At 39.5% G+C, this 10388-nt stretch overlaps 3 non-coding genes across 3 annotated transcripts; 1 reads left to right on the top strand and 2 right to left on the bottom strand.

The window, feature by feature from the left end:
* Positions 1 to 6545: 6545 nt before the first annotated feature.
* TRNAE-UUC (transfer RNA glutamic acid (anticodon UUC)) lies at positions 6546 to 6617 on the top strand. Its single transcript has one exon. It is a non-coding gene; the product is annotated as a tRNA-Glu (tRNA).
* Positions 6618 to 7332: 715 nt separating this feature from the next.
* TRNAM-CAU (transfer RNA methionine (anticodon CAU)) lies at positions 7333 to 7405 on the bottom strand. Its single transcript has one exon. It is a non-coding gene; the product is annotated as a tRNA-Met (tRNA).
* Positions 7406 to 8101: 696 nt separating this feature from the next.
* TRNAY-GUA (transfer RNA tyrosine (anticodon GUA)) lies at positions 8102 to 8191 on the bottom strand. The gene is given in 2 exon segments: positions 8102 to 8137; positions 8155 to 8191. It is a non-coding gene; the product is annotated as a tRNA-Tyr (tRNA).
* Positions 8192 to 10388: the final 2197 nt, after the last annotated feature.

The raw sequence follows: 10388 nt of genomic DNA, 5'->3' as shown, positions 1-10388 counted from the left end.
ACTCTTGACTTTACGGTTAACATGTATATCTTCCGACTTTACCTGTACAGTTAACATGTATCCTCGACGCTGACTTTACGGTTAACATGTATATCCGACTCTGGCTTTACTGTTAACATGTATCCTCGAAGCTGACTTTACGGTTAACATGTATATCCGACTCTGGCTTTACTGTTAACGTGCATCTTCGACGCTGACTTTAAGGTTAACATGTATATCCGACTCGGGCTTTTGCCCTTAACATGTATATCTTCGACTCTTGACTTTACGGTTAACATGTACATCTTCGACTCTTGACTTTATGGTTAATATGCATCTTCGACGCTGACTTTACGGTTAACATGTACACCTTCGACTCTTGACTTTACGCTTAACATGTACACCTTCGACTCTTGACTTTACGCTTAACATGTATATCTTCGACTCTTGACGACTTTACGGTCAACATGTACATCTTCGACTCTTCTTGACTTTACGGTTAACGTGTTATGTGTGTTACTGGGAATGTTAAAGGTAATATTTAAGGATCATACATACTACAAGTGGTATTTAGAGACTCTCCATACACCATATGTACCTTAACAATCCTTCATGATTAATACATAACGAATATATTCAACAGTCCCTCTCATTAACATTCACGAATTCCTTTCAATAATTCCATTATTCCTTTCTTTTCCAACTCTATTTCCATTATCCCTTTCTTTTCCAACTCTATTTCCATTATCCCTTTCTTTTCCAACTCTATTTCCATTATCCCTTTCTTTTCCAACTCTATTTCCATTATCCCTTTCTTTTCCAACTCTATTTCCATTATCCCTTTCCTTTCCAACTCTATTTCCATTATCCCTTTCTTTTCCAACTCTTATTTCCATTATCCCTTTTCTTTTCCAACTCTATTTCCATTATCCCTTTCTTTTCCAACTCTATTTCCATTATCCCTTTCTTTTCCAACTCTATTTCCATTATCCTTTTTCTTTCCCAACTCTATTTCCATTATCCCTTTCTTTTCCAACTCTATTTCCATTATCCCTTTTCTTTTCCAACTCTATTTCCATTATCCCTTTTCTTTTCCAACTCTATTTCCATTATCCCTTTCTTTTCCAACTTTATTTCCATTATCCCTTTCTTTTCCAACTCTATTTCCATTATCCCTTTCTTTTCCAACTTTATTTCCATTATCCCTTTCTTTTCCAACTCTATTTCCATTATCCCTTTCTTTTCCAACTCTATTTCCATTATCCCTTTCTTTTCCAACTCTATTTCCATTATCCTTTTTCTTTCCCAACTCTATTTCCATTATCCTTTTTCTTTCCCAACTCTATTTCCATTATCCCTTTCTTTTCCAACTCTATTTCCATTATCCCTTTCTTTTCCAACTCTATTTCCATTATCCCTTTCTTTTCCAACTCTATTTCTTTTCTTTTCTTTCCTTCTGTAGAGGAATATCGCCCCGGTGAATGTATGTTCGTTCCTGCATGACTTCATGCCTTCTCGTATTACCGCTGGTAACAGGGTGTTCAACTAAAAAAGCTGGTCAGTTCACGGAAGGTAAAAGCACTCGATCCAAACATTTACATACTCTTTGCATGCATAAGAAGGAAGCAAAATGGTAGGAGGGATATATATATATATAAATATATATATATATATATATATATATATATATATATATATATATATATATATATATCCTATCCCTGGGGATAGGGGAGAAAGAATACTTCCCACGTATTCCCTGTGTGTCGTAGAAGGCGACTAAAAGGGGAGGGAGCGGGTGGCTGGAAATCCTCCCCTCTCGTTTTTTTCAATTTTCCAAAAGAAGGAACAGAGAAGGGGGCCAGGTGAGGGTATTCCCTCAAAGGCCCAGTCCTCTGTTCTTAACGCTACCTCGCTATCGCGGGAAATGGCGAATAGTATTAAAAAAAAAAAATATATATATATATATATATATATATATATATATATATATATATATATATATATATATATATTCCTATGAGTCCCCGTAGACTCATAGGAATATCTTGATCACGCGCAAAATTGTGATCCTTTCCACTATATATATATATATATATATATATATATATATATATATATATATATATATATATATATATATATATATTTTCATTCTGCTGTCACCAATGTCCCGAGGAATTCTATGTATATATGCATACACTGATACGGACAAACACCGAAAATCTACGAATGAACGTCGTAAGGCAACGAAGTGGCCGGCGTGCCAATATATCGACGACAAATAACGTGAACATAAGTCCTTCGTCACAATACATATATATAAATAAAGCTTACTTTCTGGTAATGTCGATACCCAGACGATATCATACATATCAATCTAGACGGCTATGTTAACAAAGAGTGTGTTAGCTACACCGAGACTTTTACTGTCAAACGGATCTCCACTACCACAGTTTGTTAATGACTAGAAACGTATATATATATATATATATATATATATATATATATATATATATATATATATATATATATATATATATATATATATATATATATATATATATATATATACATATATATATATATATATATATATATATATATATATATATATATATATATATATATATATATATATACAAGATTACCTTTACAGTAATCTCATTTTCTCAGAAAAGTTCGTCCGTAATCACCCTTACGGTGCATTACCCAACTGAAGAAAGTCAAGCTGACAGAATAGACAGACCTGGAGAGGGTACGAGGAGGAGGAGGAGGAGGAGGAGGAGGAGGAGGAGGAGGAGGAGCAGCAGCAGCAGCAGGAGCAGCAGGAGGAGGAGGAGGAGGGGAAAAAACCCCAGACAAAATATTCACTAGCAAGGGAGGTCGTAAATTGAATCAGAATTACTTCCTTTGTGTGTGGGGGCAATCGTGGCACCTGCTGGGTGGCTGTGCCCAGGCAGGAACACCCGTGGTGTTCTAGGGAAATACTCCACGTGCTGACTCGTACGTACACACACACACACACACACACACACACACACACACACACTAGGTTTCAACCACAAATATTCCTTGAACAATATTACTCAAGGATATTCTAAGAACACTACACTGGTCTCAGACGTTTTGGACAATATTACTCAAGGATATTCTAAGAACATTACACTGGTCCCAGACGTGAGTGTTGACACTCCCGGGGGTGTTCAACTCCAGGAAGCAGGTGTATGTCTAGGAAGCAGGTGTGTGTCTACCTTTAGGAGGCAGGTGTGTGTCTACCTCAAGAAGGCAGGTATGCCTCCACCAACCGAAGGCAGATGTGTGTCTATTTCCATAAATATGATGTATATACCTACCTCTTAAAGTCAGTTGTGTTAAGTCTTTCCAGAAATCAGGTGTGTGTCTACTAGCAAGAGTTTTGCGTGCATCTCTAAGAGCATGAGACAAGCACGAGTCTATATGCTGGAGTCAGATGTGTGTGTGTGTATCCCTTACTTACAGGAGACCTGTATATATGTCTGTATCGCCATGAAGCAGGTGTATGGTAGCCCCTTCCAGCACCTCCCCAATGCCATGCCAGGTCTGTTCATGTAATCACGACCGTTTCCGTCCACACTCAAGAGACCGGGTCCTCAGCCAGGACACGAGTTACTTTCAATGTTCTGTGACGCTGAACAAAGCAAGACAGACAAACTTCCGTTCTATTACTATTGCTCGCCATCCTAACCTGCTACCCTGCAACGGGTGTTAAATATCATATTCACACACACACACACACACACACACACACACACACACACACACACACCTGAGCAACGGTTGGCATCACTGACCGTGCTAAATCCCTATCCCCCCCCCCCAGTATATTTCCAAAGGTGATATATAGCTAAGGTTTAGTGTGAGCACAAGTATATGATGCTCTCCGGGTGAAATCATTGTGCATCTAGTCACTAAAGACTAATGTTTCTAATGGTGTCAGCACCAGGAACCGGCCTCAGTGTGCCTCAGGCTATCTTGAGGGGAAGGATGTGCTTTCTTTACTTTGCCTACCTGCCATTTCATCTTGTGAATTTCGCTTCTGGGCGATGTATTTCTTCCACTTGCGATTCCAGATGGTTGGCTCTCACCTTTCTAAGGAGAAGAAAGCCCGAATTCTCACCTGGAGTCAAGAAATTGTGGGTAAACATGAGATTTTCAGTCGCACTGGGCACTCTGGACACAAGATCAGGAGGATGCTTCCTACGACACCTCTAGGGTGCCACTGGGTGCCTCGCCTTATTCAGTTCAAGTCCCTATGGACTCACACTATGGACCTAAATCACTTCAGGAACCTTTCCATTCCATGCCCCAAATGTCTGCAGAGGGTAATCCAGGACAAAGGAGATATGATAGAAAGTACTAAAATGTAAGTCTGACACTGCCCAATGGTGCGCTGCATTCAGTAGCAGGACCATGTGGATTCTCCTCAGGCATGAGAAGCTCTCTGGCGAGACTAGACCGACCAATGATAACAGCATCGGCCAAAGCTCGAGTTTTCTCAATCGCGGTTTAAGTCTCGAGCGGGCTAAGTCCGGTAGCGCACATATGAGAGAGAGAGAGAGAGAGAGAGAGAGAGAGAGAGAGAGAGAGAGAGAGAGAGAGTCCGGTAGCGCACATATGAGAATGAGAGAGAGAGAGAGAGAGAGAGAGAGAGAGAGAGAGAGAGAGAGAGAGAGAGAGAGAGAGAGAGAGAGAGAGAGTCCGGTAGCGCACATATGAGAATGAGAGAGAGAGAGAGAGAGAGAGAGAGAGAGAGAGAGAGAGAGAGAGAGAGAGAGAGAGAGAGTCTTCGAGTTATAGGAAAAAAAAGGCGCTGAAAAATGGCGTAAGGTGAGGTGCTGAGAGTGAAAATGGGAGAAGGTTTGGATATGACGATGGTGTCGCGGGCCGGCCGCCCGCTCCTCACCCAGGCGAGTGGTCCGCTGCCTGAATGGCCAGCAATCATGGGAAGCTGGCGAGTGTGGATGTCCCAGAGGGAGGGAGAGAGGAGGAGGAGGAGTGAGGAGTCTATGAGAGGCAGGAGCCTCTCACCTCTCTCTCTCTCTCTCTCTCTCTCTCTCTCTCTCTCTCACACACACACACACACTCCACACCAGTTCTCGTTGGCAGCACTGCTTCTCCCAGCATTCTTCCGCCTCAAATTTTTTGTTTACGTCTACATATATATATATATATATATATATATATATATATATATATATATATATATATATATATATTATATATATATATATATATATATATATATATGTATATATATATTTATATATATATATATATAAATATATATATATATATATATATATATATATATATATATATATATATATATATATCACTATATGCATCTAGCATTATTCTTATCCCTGGGGATGGGAGAAAGAATACTTCCCACGTATTCCCTGCGTGTCGTAGAAGGCGACTTAAAGGGGAGGGAGCGGGGGGCTGGAAATCCTCCCCTCTCATTATTTTTTTTTAATTTTCCAAAAGAAGGAACAGAGAAGGGGGCCAGGTGAGGATATTCCCTCAAAGGCCCAGTTCTCTGTTCTTAACGCTACCTCGCTAACGCGGGAAATGGCGAATAGTTTGAAAGAAATATATATATATATATATATATATATATATATATATATATATATATATATATATATATATATAGCATGTGATTAGACAAACCGTTTCTGAGAATCTTTGTCTTAATATCATGAATGATATATGGAAATATAAATCAAATCCTTGTCATCAAAAGAGGACGAGCCACATCTGGTATGCCCGTACTGATGTGCTATACGGGGGAGGACGTAAGGAATGCGTGTGTTTCTGGTCACACAGAGAGAATCGTTCATGGACGAGGCAAGCAATAAACAGTCACGCATCTTACTGGAAAGCTACTTACTGCTCCTGTCTCTTGGCCATCACATCACCACGAATATCAATATAGACATACTATTTAAAACAAATTTACAAAAATCTTTTAAGCTTTTGAATGTGTGTGTGTGTGTGTGTGTGTGTATGTATGTATGTATTGTATGTATGTATGTATGTATGTATGTATGTATGTGTGTGTGTGTGTGTGTGTGTGTGTGTGTGTGTGTATGTATGTATGTATGTATGTATGTATGTATGTATGTATGTATGTATGTGTGTGTGTGTGTGTGTGTGTGTGTGTGTGTGTGTGTGTGTGTCATTAACGACCTTACCTGTTTGTTGTCATTACTGATAATGTCCTCTACGGGGAGGGAGTTTTACAGTCGTGGGGCTCCCCATCTCGTGTGTGTTGGTTTTATCGATCCTTTACTGGCTGACAGTTGTTTGGCTAAGGTCGTTTAAACAATATATAACCCTTCAAATAGAACATCAAACCTTTAACGTGGTACGAGCTTATTATCAGATTCGGCAGTTAATGTCTATCAAGTGGATACCAGCTTATACAGAACCTTAAGTGAATAACCATATACACCGAAGTGAATGAATGAAATAAGAGTGGGTGAGCCATCTTCACAAAGACAGACCCCTCACTCTTTCACTCCCATGTGGTCTAGTGGCTAGGATACCTGGCTTTCACCCAGGAGGCCCGGGTTCGATTCCCGGCATGGGAATGGTTTTCTAAAAAGAGGGATGGGCTTATCTACGAAGATAAATATGTTAGTTATTATATGCAAGTGAATTCAACCATCAATGCTCATCCACTTTTACCTTATATACTACACCTGCTGAAGTAATCTATGTTTATTCTTGGTGAGGGAGTATTTACATTTACACCAACTTTACATTTACACCAACACTTTACATTTACACACACACTGAAGTTGAGTGAGCGGGTCAGAGAGCACAATATTCCATGCAATATCGCGAGGAAGAATATCTGGTTTTTCAGTCAAAAACCTGCAAAGCCAGATACAAGTTTACTAGTGGGACCCTAGGCCCAGGTAATACTTGGAATTTTCCCCTAATATCAATGCATAAAACATTCGTAAACATTATGACCAAATATTATCATCCTATTAGATATAATATTACCATACTGTGTGTTCTATAAGACTACGTCTGTTCTGCCATTTCTCTTTTCGACACTTGGGGGACTAGAACAGTAGAACAGACCCTGTAAGACCATGGTCTCTGTTAGGCTAGGGGTCCCTACGTGGCCTGAGTTATCCCTTCTATGTCTGGTGTGATCAGTTAAAATAAAAGCCAACGCAGCATGAAAATGATTCCCAACTTACGGGAGGGAAAGACAATAGTTCCTGTAACAAGGGTACCACAGTGCTTGCATTTTGTTCAACCGTCGTGAGAGTACGAGGGAAAAAAAACATCTGCCCCGAGTGAGGATCGAACTCACGACCTTGAGATTATGAGACTCACGCGCTGCCTACTGCGCCATCGAGGCATTCAATGTTGATTAATATTGCAATTGTTTGCTTCTACGAATCTTTTCCTCGTTCAACGAGAACGTCAACGGTCTGGGTTTAATGACAAAGACTGCGCTCACATTCAACGAGGACGTCAAGTCAGCGATTTTCGACTTATGATTAATGTTGCACTCACGTGCAATGAGTGCGTCAGTAGCTCTTAATGTTGCACTCATGTTCAATGAGTACTTCAGTGGCTCTGACTTCATGTTCATGGACTTCGTTGACCCAAAATGGTTTTCCGAACATTACACACGTTTATTTACGGATCTAGTCCAATGAACACCTGGCGCTAGCTGGTAGCCAATTAACCCCACACACATACGTTCGTAACTACCTTTTCAAATATACATAGTTGGTTGGTTGGTTACTTGGGGGTTAAGCCCACAGACTGTCAGTATCATCAGAATCAAATTTATAACAACTATTCGTCTTTCAACTTATGAATCTCTTTAATGTGTTCAGGATAATCCTTAAAATCATATACACTCATATATATATATATATATATATATATATATATATATATATATATATATATATATATATATATATATATAATCACTCATTCATGTACGTGTTAACGTACTTTTAAACGTACATACAATTTTAACTTGTGGCTTTTAAACGTCAGAAGACGCATACCCTGTACTTAATTCTAGATTCAAAACTTATCCTTCGAACCGGATTCGAACCAGTGACCTATGGATGTCTGTGATTATGCCGCCTACAGTCCACCGCTCTACCAACTGAGCTATCGAAGGATCTGATAGAGCACAAGAGCTCCTCGGGTCGAATCCAGCCGCATTAAGGCGAAGCATCGTTACTTTAATAGTTCCATTCATCTACAGCAGATATCGTCTGGGAGATAAATATTAAAAAAAAAATTACTTTAAAAACTGGATTACTTTTCCTTATTGTAAAGGACTTGGTAGAGGCAAAACATGCCCTAATCATGGCCATAAAGAGGTGAGGAAGAAGTAGAGTATGGAAGAAAAATCAATGAAGAAATGAATCACGAGCTTCCTTAGGATGTTTGCATACCTGACACGTAAAAGTGGGGAGGTTGTGGGTGGAGGGGGGAAAATGACGAGAAGGGGAAAGATATTTCCACAGTTTTCACTGTTCGAGGAAAGATGGAAGTACGGTGATGTTATACCCTCGTGTGGCTAGTCTTACGTGTGCTATGTTCCCATAACTACTCACTACATTGACTTTGAGAGTTTACAAGAGAAGAATAACTATATCTACTCATTCAAGTCTACCTCACGCTACTGGGGACCATTTGCTGGCCCATTCATTACCAACTGCTTTTGGGGATATCCAAACAGACATATGCCATCGTCTATCTGATAACGCATTGACCGTTTGCTCGCTCATTCATTACCAACTGCTTTTGGGGTTTCCAAGCAGACATATGACCATTGGTTATTTGATAACGCATTGTCAGCATACCTTCTAGTGTTCCTAGCAGTCTATACTGTGTTCTCTTTTGATCCTCTTGCGTAAAACCCTCTGCGTCTATTCCATTCCCTTGTGAATCATTTCCCTTATAGCTTTGCAAAAGCCAGTCATATACTATGGTTCTCCTTATGATCCATATGGTATCCAATTCTGTCTTGCCTTTGAAGAGAGCCCTTGAAAAAAAAAAAAATACGAAAAACGAAATGGCTTCTTAAGTGCTACCTTGTGACAGCAGCGGGTGTGATGAGGAATTCTGAGAATGAACATTATAAACGACGTCTTAAAGGATCCGGTCGCTATAAAAAAAAAGAGCATATAAAAAAATTATAATGAAGCGATGTATCGCTATGCCGTCACGTCACCAGCAGCAATGAAAATAGAATATTTTTTTTCTGTGTGTGTGTGTGAATATATCAAGAAGGGTATTCAAAGGTGGAACGTGTTACGTATAATGTTCAATGAAAAGGAAAAAATATGATATGGATGTTGATCTCATTAGCGACTGACTGATGAATACTCATGAGGATCGAATCCTTCATGAAACACAATAACGATACAGTGCACCGAAAAAGCAATTGTGGATCTTAAGAAGCGACAGCCATAGACCACTTTTGAGGTCAATTCCGCCACGGTCTTTCCATAAGCTTCCATAACTGGACTTCAGGAAGGAGGAGGACAGTACTCGCGAAGGATCTTCTCGCGTCAAGGGAGTCCATCATTTCCCAGCTCCTGATTGGAGAGCAGCCTTAAAGCTGCAAGAGCCTTATTAAATGCGCCCCGAGATTGGATTAATAATATTCATAATAATAATAAAAATAATAATAATAATAATAATAATAATAATAATAATAATAATAATAATAATAATAATAATAATAATAATAATAATAATAATAATAAAGTAAGGTACAACAATCACGAAGCCTAAGAAACAGAAAGAAAGAAAGAAGAGAGAAAGAAAGAGAGAAGAAAGGAAGAGAGAGAAAGAGAGAGAGAGAGAGAGAGAGAGAGAGAGAGAGAGAGAGAGAGAGAGAGAGAGAGAGAGACATAGATATAGATAGATAGATAGATAGATACAGATATATCGATAGATAGATACAGATATATAGATAGATAGAAGGTAGGTAGATATTACAAGATCACTTACGTCTGTGACCTGTAAATCAAGATCACTTACGTCTGTGACCTGTAAATCAAGATCACTTACGTCTGTGACCTGTAAATCAAGATCACTTACGTCTGTGACCTGTAAATCAAGATCACTTACGTCTGTGACCTGTAAATCTAAGTTAGAAAATAAGGTGTCATCTTCAGCGGATCTGGTTCAACACTGGCACTGTGGTTCATCTGTAGTCACGTTAAAATATCACCGTTGCTGGTCGTCCAGCATTCACGGGACACATCCGGGGTCGAAGCCGCACAGGTTCGAATCCTGGTCGCGGCGGAAGTCGGTCTGCACTCAACCCAGCTATTCATCCTCCCCAACGAGTTAGTCGA

Source organism: Panulirus ornatus, chromosome 12 (assembly GCF_036320965.1).
Source record: "Panulirus ornatus isolate Po-2019 chromosome 12, ASM3632096v1, whole genome shotgun sequence".
NCBI lineage: Eukaryota > Metazoa > Arthropoda > Malacostraca > Decapoda > Palinuridae > Panulirus > Panulirus ornatus.
The sequence above is the reverse complement of the archived record's forward strand: the minus strand, read 5'-3'. Positions and strand labels throughout refer to the sequence as shown.